The 15,176-nt window shown below is 42.3% G+C and overlaps 1 protein-coding gene, 1 non-coding gene and 1 pseudogene across 6 annotated transcripts in view; 2 read left to right on the top strand and 1 right to left on the bottom strand.

Moving 5' to 3' along the window:
- Window positions 1-15,176, top strand: part of DIP2B (disco interacting protein 2 homolog B) — a 306,098-nt gene that overhangs the window by 19,639 nt on the left and 271,283 nt on the right. The gene's annotated exons all lie outside the window — the stretch shown is intronic.
- Window positions 1-15,176, bottom strand: part of LOC136323715 (large ribosomal subunit protein uL24-like) — a 73,299-nt pseudogene that overhangs the window by 9,649 nt on the left and 48,474 nt on the right.
- On the top strand, window positions 9,185-9,260 carry TRNAS-GGA (transfer RNA serine (anticodon GGA)). Its single transcript has one exon. It is a non-coding gene; the product is annotated as a tRNA-Ser (tRNA).

The following is a 15,176-nucleotide window of genomic DNA, read 5'->3' as shown; positions in this document are numbered from 1 at the left end:
CAGGGACAGACAGACAGGAACAGAGAGATGAGAAGCATCAGTCATTAGTTTTTCGTTGCGCATTGCGACACCCTAGTTGTTCAGTGATGCTTTCTCATATGTGCCTTGACCGTGGGCCTTCAGCAGACCGAGTAATCCCTTGCTCGAGCCAGCGACTTTGAGTCCAAGCTGGTGAGCTTTTGCTCAAACCAGATGAGCCCACTCTCAAGTTGGCGACCTCGGGGTCTTGAACCTGGGTCCTCTGCATCCCAGTCTGACACTCTATCCACTGTGCCACCACCTGGTCAGGCTTTTCTCTTTGTTTTTAATATCCTACTTAATACCACCATTTGAAATGATCTTGTTTGTGTATTTATTATCTAATTCTACACTGGTAAGTTCAGCAAGAGCAGAGAACTTGCTGTCTTGTTTCCTGCTGGATGCCCAAGGCCTGCATAGAAGACTATCAGTAGACAGTTGTTCAGTGAACAGATGGACTTTGCGGGGAGATGATTCCAACAGGATTTCTTACATGGTGAGAGCTTTACAGAGTCAAGTATAGACTCCATCCCCAGGCCCTCTACCAGGAAGGAAAAGGGACCCTTGTGGAAGTTGGCCAGGGCCAAACCTCAGAGGCTCATGAGGTTTCCTGGCATTTGGTTAATTTCTAAAGTTTGTTTGTTTTTCCTTTGTTTCCCTCATCTATTTATCTGTGCCCTCTGATTTTCCATGTGACTTTTATAGCTGGATGATGGTGTGACAACATTCTATTTCTTCAGCCTAGCTGCTTTTTGCCCATTCAATTTAGCTGATATTTATTGTGTGAATACTTATAGAAGACATGGTGCCAAGCCTGGTACAGTGCTTGTATGCTCCCTGAATGGGGCAACATATGCCTCTTGTGTTTGTTATACTTTGCCCATGCATTGATTCCCTTTTTTCTCTCCCTTACCCAAATGTTTTACCCACAAGATCTGGGGCGTAAGCTGCTTGAGTGGGTCTTTCTATAGACCAGATAATGTCAGCAACATTCATTTTGGTTTAACTGGTTGGTCTTAGTTGGAAAAAACTAAATATTTTCCATGCCTCATTTTCCAGTATCTTTTCTTGGCTACATTATATCTTTTGTAAAATATTGGAATACCGGGGAAGTGAAATATTCAGCCACATGGTAAATACTGGGTTTGTTTAACTATGTCAGACCTTTGGTCGATTTATCCTAGTATTTGCAAACAATGTGGTCAACTAGAATTTCAGGACATTCATAGGCCACCCATAATATGTCCCATTGTACACACACAATGTACTGGTTTTCTCTTACATGCCTATTTAAATATCTATGTCCAAGATACTGTTCAAACATAAGTTTATTGTAATTTTGCACATAGGATAAATACAACAAAATCTCAAATATTTGTTATTCTTTTTTTTTTTTTATTCTTTTTTTTTTTTTTGCATTTTTCTGAAGCTGGAAACAGGGAGAGACAGTCAGACAGACTCCCGCATGCGCCCGACCGGGATCCACCCGGCACGCCCACCAGGGGCGAAGCTCTGCCCATCCTGGGCGTCGCCATGTTGCGACCAGAGCCACTCTAGCGCCTGAGGCAGAGGCCACAGAGCCATCCCCAGCGCCCGGGCCATCTTTGCTCCAATGGAGCCTTGGCTGCAGGAGGGGAAGAGAGAGACAGAGAGGAAGGCGCGGCGGAGGGGTGGAGAAGCAAATGGGCGCTTCTCCTGTGTGCCCTGGCCGGGAATCGAACCCGGGTCCTCCGCACGCTAGGCCGACGCTCTACCGCTGAGCCAACCGGCCAGGGCCTTGTTATTCTTTTTAAAGTTGATTTTAGAGAGGAAAGGGGGGGGAGTGCGAAAGAGAAACAGCGATTTATTGTTCCACTTATTCATGCATTCATTGGCTGACTCTTGTATGTGCCCTGACTGGGGATTGAAACCTCCATCTTGGCGTATTGGGACGGCGCTCTAACCAACTGAGCTACCAGGCCAGAGCCTTATTTCTTATTCTAGCCTGAACTTCATATAAACAGTATCTTTACTGCATAATAAATGTCATAAAGAATGCACGTACAGCCTGACCTATGGTGGCGCAGTGGATAAATCATCGACCTGGAACACTGAGGTCGCCGGTTCAAAACCCTGCACTTGTCTGGTCAAGGCACATATGGGAGTTGATGCTTCCTGCTCCTCCCCCCTTTCTCTCTCTCTCTCTCTCCTCCCTAAAAAAAAGAATAAATATATAAAACATTAAGAATGCACGTACAAATATTGAAGGTACTTAGGTGAGGGGCATGAATGTACATTCATAATACTATATCCTGTATAGTGTTCTGGGAATGTCTCTCTGAAGTATCATTCAGGCTCAGAGTTAACAATTGGATGGGAGTTTGATGAGAAGACAGACGGAAGGGCATACTTTAGGTTTGGAGGAAGGAATGAATTTGTGAAGTCTTGACCACTTGAGAAGTCTTTGGGCCATACAGGTGGAGACCCATAGCAGGCAGTTGGCTATGTGTGTGTGGAGCTCTTTAGAAAGGCCTGTCCTGTCCTGAAGCTACACTTGAAGTATTCCTAGGTAGGCCTCATTGACATTGGATGCCATGGGCATAACTTGTGCTGGTCCAAAGAGAGAACATTGAGTGAGAGAGACTAAACATAGAGCTCCAGAAGCACTGCCATTTGAAAGGGAAGCTGAAGAAAAGGAACCTGAGAAAAAGTGGTCAGAGAGGTATGTTTGACCAAAGAAGGAGGAGAAGAGTGAAGCAATAGGGAATTTCAAGAAGTGCCTGTTGCTACGGAGTTTAACTAAGAGAAGATTGAGAAATGTCACTGAGATTTACAAGTAGATGAGGTCCTCTGGTGGTGACCTTGACCTGAGCTGTTTTAGTGGGGCAGGGGACTGCAAACCTGTTGGGGTAGGGTAAGGAATCTAAGGTGGGAGAGGAAGTAGAAGTAAAGACAGACAGTGTACATTGTTCTTTCAAGGCTGGCTGTGTGAAGTGAAAGGAGAAAAAGAGCAGTAGCCAGGATGTTTATACATTTATTCTTCTTTCCCCACTAGGGAAGTGAGTTGCACGAAGGCAGGAACTTCCTTTTCTTCACCACTTTACTTCTAGGGTAGAAATGAACTCCTGGCAAGTGGTAGGTGCTTAATAACTATTTGATATATAAATTAATAAATTATGTTAGAAGGGAAAGATGTGAGCATGTTCATTTGTGGGGTGGAAGGGTAAGAGACCTTGGAGAGGAGGCCTCTGTGATATAGGAAGGTTTGCGATTCCAAGCATCTCTGAGTGATTGTCCAGGATACCAGGGGTGACTCCTTTTCTGCAGAGGCAGAGGGAAAGGAGGAAAGGATGGAGCAGAGCAGATATTTATAGGCAGAGGAGGAAGTTGAGGGTGTTCTCTCCTGATGGTTTTATGAATATTCTCTGAGTTAAAAATAAATTAAGAGTGAGTGTCATGTATCTATCCTTGAAAAACGCATTGTGAAGACAAAGAAGAAAAGCCACCCCTATTTAAGCAAGTATGCTTACGTGGAAAATCATAGACATATAATTGTAGACACACAAAGGTTGTGGTCACTGACATAAAGGTAGATGAGGTAAGGGTGCACCAGAGGATGAGTAAGAGTAGGTGAGACAAGAGATTGCTAGTCTCCGATGTAAACGTAGGGAGTGGCTGTGAGCTAGGAGAAGGGAATATACACACCTCTGTGAATGCCATTTCATTCTGCCCCAGGAACAAGAGACTGCTCTTGGACTCTTAGGGAGGTTGGGAGAAGGAAGGACAGTACATGGGCTCACTTTTCCCTCTGAGATAAAATGAACAGAAACTTGAGTGAAGTAGAATAATTTTGTTAGCAAATTCCCTGGTTCTAACCAGGCTGCTTTTCAAGTGAGTTCTTTCTGATTCATTTGACAGGAAACGGCTTTCCCAGCTTTTGACAACATGTTATCTAAAATGATTTGTCTGTTTAGAAGCAAATGTAGTAGTGAGAAAGAGGATGTGACAGTGTCAGAGTGAGTCATCAAGATTAGACATGACCATATTTGTTTACGTCATCAGGTTTTACCTAGAATGAATTTAATTTTTTTATTATTGATTTTGGAGGGGGAGAGGGAGAGAGAAAGAGAAACACTGGTTTGTTTCACTTATTTATGCATTTATTGGTTTATTTTTTTATTGTTGTTTCTTTTTTTTTAAATTTATTCATTTTAGAGAGGAGAGGGAGAGACAGAGAGAGAGAGAGAGAGAGAGAGAGAGAGAGAGAGGAGAGACAGAGAGAAGGGGGGAGGAGCTGGAAGCATCAACTCCCATATGTGCCTTGACCAGGTAAGCCCAGGGTTTTGAACCAGCGACCTCAGTGTTCCAGGTCGACGCTTTATCCACTGCGCCACCACAGGTCAGGCTTCTTCTTCTTCTTCTTTTTTTTTTTTTAAGATTTTATTTATTCATTATAGAGAGGGGAGAGAGAGAGAGAAGGGGGAGGAGCAAGAAGCATCAACTCCCATATGTGCCTTGACCGGGCAAGCCCAGAGTTTTGAACCGGCAACCTCAGGGTTTCCAGGTTGATGCTTTATCCTCCCCTATTTAAGCAAGTATGCGCCACCACAGGTCAGGCGGTTTATTCTTGTTATGTGCCCTGAATGGGAATAGAACCTGATTCATCCTTGGTGTTTCTGGACGGTACACTGACCAACTGAGCTACCCAGCCAGGGCTTACCTAGAATTAATTTAAAGAATATAAGCCCTGGCCGGTAGGCTCAGTGGTAGAGTGTCGGCCCGGCATGTGGAAATCCTGGGTTTGATTTCCAGCCCCACGGCACACAAGAGAAGCGCCCATCTGCTTCTCCACCCCTCCCCCTCTCCTTCCTCTCTGTCTCTCTCTTCCCCTTCTGCAGCCAAGGCTCCACTGGAGCAAAGTTGGCCCGGGTGCTGAGGATGGCTCTGGCTATAATGGAGCAGTGTCATCGCCCCCTAGTGGGCATGCCAGGTGGATCTTGGTCGGGCACATATGGGAGTCTGTTTCTCTGCCTCCCTGCTTCTCACTTCAGAAAAATACAACCCCCCCCCAAAAAAAAAACAAAACATTAAAGTGTCTAGCCTGACCTGTGGTAGCGCAGTGGATAAAGCTTTGACCTGGAGCTTTGAAGTTTCCAGTTCCAGGCTCCAGGCTTGACCAGTCAAGGCACATACATGAAGCAACTATCAGTTGATGCTTCCTGTTCCTCCCCACACCCTTCTCATTCTCTCTTTCAAATCAATAAATAAAATATTAAAAAAAAGTATTAAAGTGTTCATTTCGTTTTCATTAGCAGTTGTTTAATAAGTTCTCATTATTCAGAATTCTTTGTTTTCAGTCTAATCAACTGTGAGACTACAGATTTCTCAGATTTTCTTTCTTTCTTTTTTTTTTACAGTGACAGAGACTGAGAGAGAGAGTAGATAGGGACAGACACAGGAACGGAGAGAGATGAGAAACTCAATCATAAGTTTTTCGTTGCGACACCTTAGTTGCTCATTGATTTGTGCCTTGACCGTGGGGCTACAGCAGACCGAGTAACTCCTTGCTTGAGCCAGAGACCTTGGGTCCAAGCTGGTGAGCTTTTGCTCAAACCAGATGAGCCTGCGCTCAAGCTGGCGACCTCAGGGTCTCGAACCTAGGTCCTCCGCATCCCAGTCCGATGCTCTATCCACTGTGCCACCGCCTGGTCAGGCTCAGAAATTTTTGGAAGGGAAAATGGAGTAGTAAAGATAGGTTGTATAGTCTTTTAGACTTTAGTTAAAATTGAATAATTAAGCTGATTTTTTTTTCTTTTGCTATTACCCTTACCATTCACTATTGCAAATTGATCTCTGCCAGTTAAGTTGTACAGCGCAGGGTAGAGTTTTTGGCTGTTTTTGCTTTTATATTTCTCACATGTTAAAACATGTTTCCTTTAAAAGTGAGGACAGGATCCTTCAGAAAGGGATCAGATTCTAGGGGTTTTGCTTAGAGAAAATTGCAAATTCTAATTACCAACTGCTGTATCAGGGAAGATAAGTTTCTAATACAAAAAGCATCTGTTGCTTTTGAAAATAGAAGTAACTTTTGTTTTCTTTCTATGACAGAGAGTGAAGTCAGAGGTTGACTAAGATAAGCTCATTGGAACTTGGTATCATCACGATTGGCTCAACCCCTAGAATTAATTTATTCTGAGCCATCCCACTTCTGATAGAGGCTGAGGAAAACCTTGTGCACCTCCACCTCACTCCTCCAAATTCTCAGTTTTTTAATTGGTTAGAACCCCAGTTAGGCCTTTATTCTGGGGAAAAAAATGGCTTTATCAGTGTTTTGGAGAGGACTTATGAACAAGAGAGTCTTTTTGTCAATTTGTCATTGAAAAGCTGAGGACTTATTTCTTATTTTTACAGAGAACCAAGTTATAGCCAGATCTGTATTTTCCTGGAATTTATATTATGTATTTATATGTGTGCATGTGTGAGAGACCATGTTCAGGACTTTTGAAAGTGACCTGACATTTGAACCCTTCCTCATTTCTGTTGGCTTTTATGTGAATCAAGTAGGAAAGTGTTCTGCGATAAGAGGCATGGCAGAGGCAATGAGTGAGGTAACATGGAAAGGTCACTGGGTCTGGTCCCATTTCTACTATTTTTTTTATTATTTATTCATTTTAGAGAGGAGAGAGAGGGAGTCAGAGAGAGAGAGAGAGAGAGAGAGAGAGAGAGAGAGAGAGAGACACAGGGGGGAGGAGCTGGAAGCATCAACTCCCATATGTGCCATGACCAGGCAAGCCCAGGGTTTCGAACCAGCGACCTCAGCATTTCCAGGTCGACGCTTTATCCACTGCGCCACCACAGGTCAGGCCCCATTTCTACTATTTATAAGCTTTGTGACCCCCTGGGCAAGTTGCTTAACCTTTCCTAGCTTCTGGGAGATGAGTGGCTAGGTAAGAGAATCTAGTTCTATCTAACTTTTAAAAAAAGTTTATTTGAGGGGGGGTGATAAAAGGAAGAGAGAGAAGAGAGAGAGATATTTGTTGTTTCACCCATCTGTGCACTCTTTGGTTGGCTCCTGTATGTCACCTGACCAGGGATTGAACCCGCAACCCTGGCACATCAGGATGACACTCCAGCCAAACAAGTCACCAGGCCAGGGCCTCTTTCCAACACTTAATTCCCAAGATGACCTGTGAGTATGTTTATGAAAATATATGAAAAGAAAATTGTATTTTAACTTCATTATAACAGTTATTATTAAAGGAAAACCCACATATAGTGAGAATCACCAATGCCTAATTTATACAGTCAGTGAAAACTTATATGTTGAATTTTCTTTCTTTCTTCTTTTTTTTTTTCAGAGACAGAGAGTGAGTCAGAGAGAGGGATAGAAAGGGACAGACAGACAGGAATGGAGAGAGATGAGAAGCATCAATCATTAGTTTTTCATTGCGCATTCCAACACCTTAGTTGTTCATTGATTGCTCTCTAATATGTGCCTTGACTGCGGCCTTCAGCAGACCGAGTAAACCTTGCTGGAGCCATCGACCTTGGGTTCAAGCTGGTGGGCTTTTCCTCAAACCAGATGAGCCCGCACTCAAGCTGGCGACCTCGGGGTCTCGAACCCGGGTCCTCTGCATCCCAGTCCGACACTCTATCCACTGTGCCACTGCCTGGTCAGGCACTTTCTTTTTTTTTAATAAGTAAATTTTTATTAATTTTAATGGGGTGACATCAATAAATCAGGGTACATATATTCAAAGAAAACATGTCCAGGTTATCTTGTCATTCAATTATGTTGCATACCCATCACCCAAGGTCAGATTGTCCTCTGTCACCTTCTATCTAGTTTTCTTTGTGCCCCCCCCCAACCACCACACTCTTGTCCATATATTTTAGTCTCATTTTTATGTCCCACCAATGTATGGAATCCTGCAGTTCTTGTTTTTTTCTGATTTACTTATTTCACTCCGTATAATGTTATCAAGATCCCACCATTTTGTTGTAAATGATCCCATGTCATCATTTCTTATGGCTGAATAGTATACCATGAGGTGTATGTGCCACATCTTCTTTATCCAGTCTTCTATTTTTTTTTTACAGTGATTAAAGCCTTTAAGCAAACTCCTAGCTTTTTTTTTTTTTTTTAAGAGTTTATTTGAGCCAAACTGATGATATATGCTAGGGAGCAAGATCGTAAATGCTATCTGTTGAATTTTCTTAAAGCAAGGTATACATGGAATTATTCAGGATGTGTGCTGCTATTGTTTAGGGCTAGCGACGGGGAGGGGACAGGACTTATAGTTTATAGCTTGTTGAATTCCCCTTCTCTTTGTTCCTCCCTCACTTCAACCTCATCATCCCATCCATTTATCCTTTGTGCTGCTTATCACATTACTTTATAATTGTTGGCTTACTTGTCTCTTCATTCTTCCCAGAGGCAGGAAACTATGTCTTATTCATCTTCACTTTCCCTGTTGTAAAACATCGAGGAGAAGAAAGATGGCAAGATGTGATGAAATAGCAACTGAGTCAGAGATGGCCCAGGTTTTGAGTTTGGGTAACCAGGAGAAATGACAGTGTTATATATAGAACCACCTGAGGTACTGGTTTGGAGAGAAGATGATGAAAATAATTTTGAACATGACGGAATCTATGGCATTGGCAGAACAGTCAAGTAGACTGTTCAGTAGGCAGTTAGAAATACAGCTAGTGCTTGAGTTACGACCACGATTGGTTCTGACAGACAGGTCGTAACACAATTTGGTCGTAAGTTGAGTAGGCTATATGTACAGTACTGTGAAATGTTATAAGAATCTTTAAGTCAAAGACAATTTCCTCTTGGTAGACATCTTGGGAGGGGTTTGATGAAAAATATCCAAGACACAAAACACAAATTGCTGTACCGAGTCTGGGATAACAGTTGAAATGGTGCACGCGGAGTTGGTAGTGCTGCTGGAAGCTGGTCCGCACTGTCGTTCACCCAGTTGGGCAACGCTTGCGCTGCCAGACACGGAGCAGTTGTGGCTAGCGATTGTGGTCGTAAAGTTGAATGGTCGTAAGTTGCATAAGTCGATCAATACCTGTACTGAATTATTTCCTGGAGCAGTTGAAGGATTTGGACATTATCTTCATGAGCTTCATCAGGATGAACAAGGTCTTTGAAAAGGAAAGTAAAAAATGAAGCTAGGCCCTGGCCAGTTGGCTCAGTGGTAGAGCGTCGGCCTGGAGTGCGGAAGTCCCGGGTTCGATTCCCGGCCGGGGCACACAGGAGAAGCGCCCATCTGCTTCTCCACTCCTCCCCCTCTTCTTCCTCTCTGTCTCTCTCTTCCCCTCCTGCAGCCGAGGCTCCATTGGAGCAAAAGATGGCCCGGGTGCTGGGGATGGCTCCTTGGCCTCTAACCCAGGTGCTGGAGTGGCTCTGGTCGCGACAGAGCGACGCCCCGGATGGGCAGAGCATCGCCCCCTGGTGGGCATGCCGAGTGGATCCCTGTCGGGCGCATGCGGGAGTCTGTCTGACTGCCTCCCCGTTTCCAGCTTCAGAAAAATACAAAAAAAAAATGAAGCTAATAGGAGAATGCCTATATTTCGGAAGCTAGGGGAGAAAGAAGAGTCCTGAGTGCCAGGAGTGATCACGGAGCTGGACCGGGGTGCATAGTGTGCTGCTGTTATGGAAATAAATTCTCATTAGTTTTATAGCTGTAGGGGGATTAGGAGAATTAGGTGAGGGAATACAGTTGATTGGATTTGTCAATTTTAGTCCTGTGGCTGAATCAGAGGCTAGATTAAAAAGTGATGAGGATATGGAGAGCATGAGTGTAGGCCAGGGATCAGGAACCTATGGCTCATGAGTCAGATGTGGCTCTTTTGATGGCTGCATCTGGCTCGCAGACAAATCTTTAATAAAAAAAATAGTAATGTTAAAAATAAAACATTCTTTTGTATTACAATCCATTCATTTCCTATCGCTCATGTTCATGGTTGTGGATGGCTAGAACCAATCACAGCTGTCCTCTGGGACAACACCAAATTTTTATTGGATAATGTGTAATGTACACGGGTCATTGTGTGGCTCTCCTGGAATTACATCTTAATTATATGCGGCTTAAGTGTCTGTTTGTCGCTGATAGCTTATTGGTTGCTTGCGTAACTACTAGCCAATGGGGTGAAGTTGCCACGGCTGAACACAAATTGAGCGGGTCAGGGGGAAGGTGAACATTTGTTTGCATTGGCAATCATCTGCTTTTGAAACAATTTAAGGCTGAACGCAAATTGAGCATGTCAGGGGAAAGGTGAACATTTGTTTGCATTGGCAATCATCTGTTTTATCCAATACATAAAAACTACATCTTAACGTAATTTCTTTTAAGAATGCCTCCTAGAAAATACAGCACTGAGGAGGAGAGAAAAGGAGCTAAAGCTGCACAAAAACGGCTTTCTCGACAAAAAGAAACCACTGAGCAGAGAAAGACAAGGCTTGCTTCAGTCGCAGAGCAAATGCGTCTTTCTCAGCAAAATGAGACTGATGAGCATAGAGAAACAAGGCTTGCCTCAGATGCAAGACAAAAAAGCCTGTCTCAACAAAATGAGTCCCTTGAACAAAGGCAGGAGAGAAATGCAAAAAAACAGCAGAGTAATGCTGACCGAAATGCAAAAAGGATTAAAACATATTTAAATCACCTTTATTTATTGAGCTAGCAGTGGCTCTTAAGAAATGTACCACCAGTGGTTTCCTTCATTGCACTCTACTTTAAGCAATTAAGCAAGTAGGAGGGGGAAACCCCGGGGGGCACTAAGCAAAGGGGCGTCCTCGCCGCCTGCTCTGGGTAATTCAGTTTGAATTAGCAGACACCTTTGCACAAATCATTTTAATTACAAATTATAATATCTAGAACAGCGGTCATTTCGTATGACCGCCGGGCTTTCTAGTTTTAAAATATGTGGCGTTCATGGCTCTCTCAGCCATAAAGGTTCCCGACCTCTGATATAGGCTTCTCATTTTGAAGTTGGAGAAAAGGAATAAAAGAACAAAGGCACACTCAAAGGAGTACTTATTTCTTTTACTTTATTATTATTTTTTAATGAGGATACTGAAAAATCTATAGGCTGGGGAGGATAAGAAAGTAGACTCAGAAAAGACTGAGCTAGCTAGGGATGTGTGGACACAGATTAGATCCCTCCAGGGTAGGTGAAAGTGAGTTTGAGAGCAGGATGGTGGGCTGTGGCCCTATTGGAATGGAGGGAAGAGCTTCTTTCTCTCTGAGACAAGGGTAAGGATTTGAAAAAATTGATACGGGGAGAGGAAATTAGTGTGCGATTAAAAGGAAAAGATTGTTCAGAAAGATGGAAGCATGGAGTTTTGAGAAATGTGAAAAAAATTAGAACAGCAGCTGTCAGGGAATTTGAGAGGAATTAAACAGTGAAAGCAAGGCCAGTGTGAAGCCAGAGCCAATGTGAAGCCAGAGCCAGTGTGGTCAGCATGAATTTGGAGTGGACAGTTGTATGATGTTTATGTAGGACTATCTATGAGATCAGGATGTCATACAGGTCATTAGTGGGAGTGTTGATGGCTCTGGAGATGCTGACAGGACCCAGGTCTAGAGGGAAACAAGCCAGGTTGTATAAAAATGGGAATGCGCTCTGAGGAATGGTGGACTTCAGCACTGCAGTGTCCTTGGCCTTCAGTTCACACTTCAAGCTGTCCTGTGTTGTTGATCACTGAGCATTCTTATGTTGCCGTTTTTGTGTGTATATATATATGAAACAGCAAAAAGGATGGAGTTACTTAAGGGTTATTGAAGTGAGAATAAGGAATGAGAATATATGTAAGACAACTATGCATTTTTTCTATTAATTAAAAAAATGGCATGGTAACATTGTTGAAAAACTATGAAATGGTAAAATAGCCCCCTCTCTCCCTCCCTAATCTCACTTTCCAAAATGTAACTGCTTTTTATCAGTTTCATATTCTGGTAGTATAACTGAATAATATGTTATCAGCTTCAGAAAGCATCTCTTGATTCTCTGCTGTGAAATTTATGCCCATTTCCAGTACTTTTTTCCTTATGAGTTTTTGTAGTCATATTCTTATATTATCAAAGTAAGTAATGTTTATACTATTGTTTTGTGTAACAAGAAGTTGTTAGTCTTCATGCTATGTGTACAAATTAAGCCTGAAAATTTATATTCTACAAATTCTACTTCTGTAATATCATTATTAAATAAATACTTTTTACTTTAAAACCTAGAAGTGCTTTAGCCATACAGAGAAGGAAATAAGATAACTTTTTAAAAAATTATTATTTTTATTTATTCGTTTTTTAAAAATATTTTTTTTATTTTTATATTTAGAGAGGAGAGAGAGAGGGAGAGAGAGGAGAGACAGAGAAAAGGGGGGAGGAGCTGGAAGCATCAACTCCCATATGTGCCTTGACCAGGCAAGTGCAGGGTTTTGAACTGGCAACCTCGGCATTTGAAGTTGACACTTTTTCCACTGCGCCACCACAGGTCAGGCAGAAATAAGATAACTTTATCACCAAACTCTGCCTCAAAGAGAATGAAGGGAATGGCACAAGCAGTGTCTGCTTTTTTTTTTTTAATTTCTTTTCAGCTTCCTAGGCTCCTTCTAGTCTTACTCAGCTGCCATTGTTTCTCATACTTCAAGTCAGTGGTTCTCAAAGTATGCGCTAGGGCACACTGGTGCTCCCTACAAGATTTCTAGTGTGCCCTATGGTATTCCAGAGAAATATGTGCCTGTTGGGGACCAAAAAACCAACAGGATTTTTGGAGTTTAGATATTTTGGGGGCAGAGGTGTGGGGAATTGGCTGTAAGCTGACAGTCTGCCCAACCCCCCACCTCACTTGCCTGATTAGGTTGCAAAAGGCTGTTAAGCTGTGGTGCTGGATTGTTTACACAACCCCCCCCCCCCCATGTTCCCTGGAAAGACTGGAGGCAAGTTTCTTCTATCCTTTGTTTGGTGTAAAGTTAAGATGATATGTATGGTGGGGGTTTTCTGCGCTCAACACAATTAAGAGTAAAAAGAGAGGAATTATTCAATGTATTGACAAGGAAATGAGAATTTGCCTTTCAAATATATGCCCAAACATTGAAGAAATCGCTGGGACACATCAGGTTCATGTTTCTCATAAACACAAGAATGAAAAAACTTAACTCATTCGCACCGGGACCTGCCGAATTTACTAAATCTTACTAAGAATGTATCTATATATATAAAACGATAACTTTTTTGTAGTTTTTAAAAATCATTTAACCCCTCTTTTTTACGAATTCTAAAAAGGATAACAAAAAAATGTAACATAAAAATGTTTTTTAATGTCAGAATACATTTAATTTTGTCATATTTATTTTGTTTAATTACCATAAAAGCACGCTTGGACTTTACTTTTATTCCCCCTTATTATTTGAGTTAATTATTATAACATATTTATCAGAAATTTGTATATAGTGTGCCTATAATTATTTGTAGGATTTTAAATGTGCCCCGACTTCAAAAAGTTTGAGAACCACTGCTTTAAGTTTTCATTTTTCTGTCTTTTAAAAAATTTGGAGTGGTTATTTACTAAAAGAAGAAGATTCGTTCTATCTAATTATTTATTTATTTGAGAGAGAGAGAAAGATCAATTTGTTATTCTACTTCTTTGTGCATTCATTAGCTGACTCTTGTATGTGCCCTGACTGGGTATCGAACCTACAACCTTGGCATATCAGGACCACACTCTCACCGATGGAGCTACTTGGCCAGGACTGGAGTATTGTTGTTTTTTGTTGTTTATTTTTAAGTGAGAGAGATAGACAGGAAGGGAGAGAGATGAGAAGCATCAACTCGTAGTTGTGGCACCTTAGTTGTTCATTGATTGCTTTCTCATATGTGCCTTGACTGGAGGGCTCCAGCAGAGCCAGTGACCTTTTGCTCAGGCCAGTGACCTTGGGCTCAAGCCAGCAACCTTGGGGTTCAAGCCAGCAACCTTTGGGCTCAAGCCAGCGACCATGGATCATGACTTAATGACCCCGAGCTCAAGCCAGTGATCTCAGGGTTTTGAATCTGGGTCCTCAGCCTCCTAAGTCAATGCTTTATTCACTGTGCCACCACCTGGTCAGGTTGGAGTAGCTATTTTTAATATGGGGTGCATGAATGTTAACCTTAAGGCCTTAAAAATGTCTTTTTCTTTAAAAAAAATTAAAAAGTTTTTCTCTTTCATTTGATTGTCATTTCTTTGAATGTATGGTAACCTATTTTATTATTTTTTTAAAATTTTTAAAAATTATTTTATTTTATTCATTTTAGAGAGGAGGGGGGGGAGAGAGAGAGAGAGAGAGGAGAGGAGAGAGAGAGACAGGGGGGAGGAGCAGGAAGCATCAACTCCCATATGTGCCTTGACCAGGCAAGCTCAGGGTTTCGAACCGGCAACCTCAGCATTTCCAGGTCAACACTTTATCCACTGCGCCACCACAGGTCAGGCGGTAACCTATTTTAATATAGTTATATACTACTTAATGACGGTGTACTTCCTGAAAAATGCACCCTTCAGCTGTTTCATCATTTTGTGAACATCATAGAGTACACTACACAAACCTAGATGGTTTACTCTACTATACACCTAGGCTATGCTGCAAACCTGTACAGCAGGGGTCCCCAAACTACGGCCCTGTGGGCCACATGCGGCCCCCTGAGGCCATTTATCCGGCCCTCGCAGCACTTCCGGAAGGGGCACCTCTTTCATTGGTGGTCAGTGAGAGGAGCATAGTTCCCATTGAAATACTGGTCAGTTTGTTGATTTAAATTTACTTGTTCTTTATTTTAAATATTGTATTTGTTCCTGTTTTGTTTTTTACTTTAAAATAAGATATGTGCAGTGTGCATAGGGATTTGTTCATAGTTTTTTTTTTTTATAGTCTGGCCCTCCAATGGTCTGAGGGACAGTGAACTGGCCCCCTGTGTAAAAAGTTTGGGGACCCCTGCTGTACAGCATGCATGTTGCTGTATAAAACAACATGAGATTGTATTAAGCATAAGAGAAAATAGTACACTCAAAAGAACAAAAGATCCCTGACCCGTCCTAGTATAGTGGGTGGAGTGTTGACCTGGATTGCTTAGGTCGCCAGTTTGAAACCCCAGAATGCTGAGGTCACTGGTTGAAACCCTGGGTTTGCCAAGTCAAGG

This window comes from Saccopteryx bilineata, chromosome 2 (genome assembly GCF_036850765.1).
Source record: "Saccopteryx bilineata isolate mSacBil1 chromosome 2, mSacBil1_pri_phased_curated, whole genome shotgun sequence".
NCBI classification, from domain to species: Eukaryota; Metazoa; Chordata; class Mammalia; order Chiroptera; family Emballonuridae; genus Saccopteryx; species Saccopteryx bilineata.
Note: the sequence above shows the minus strand (reverse complement) of the source record. Positions and strands in the feature narration are given on the sequence as shown.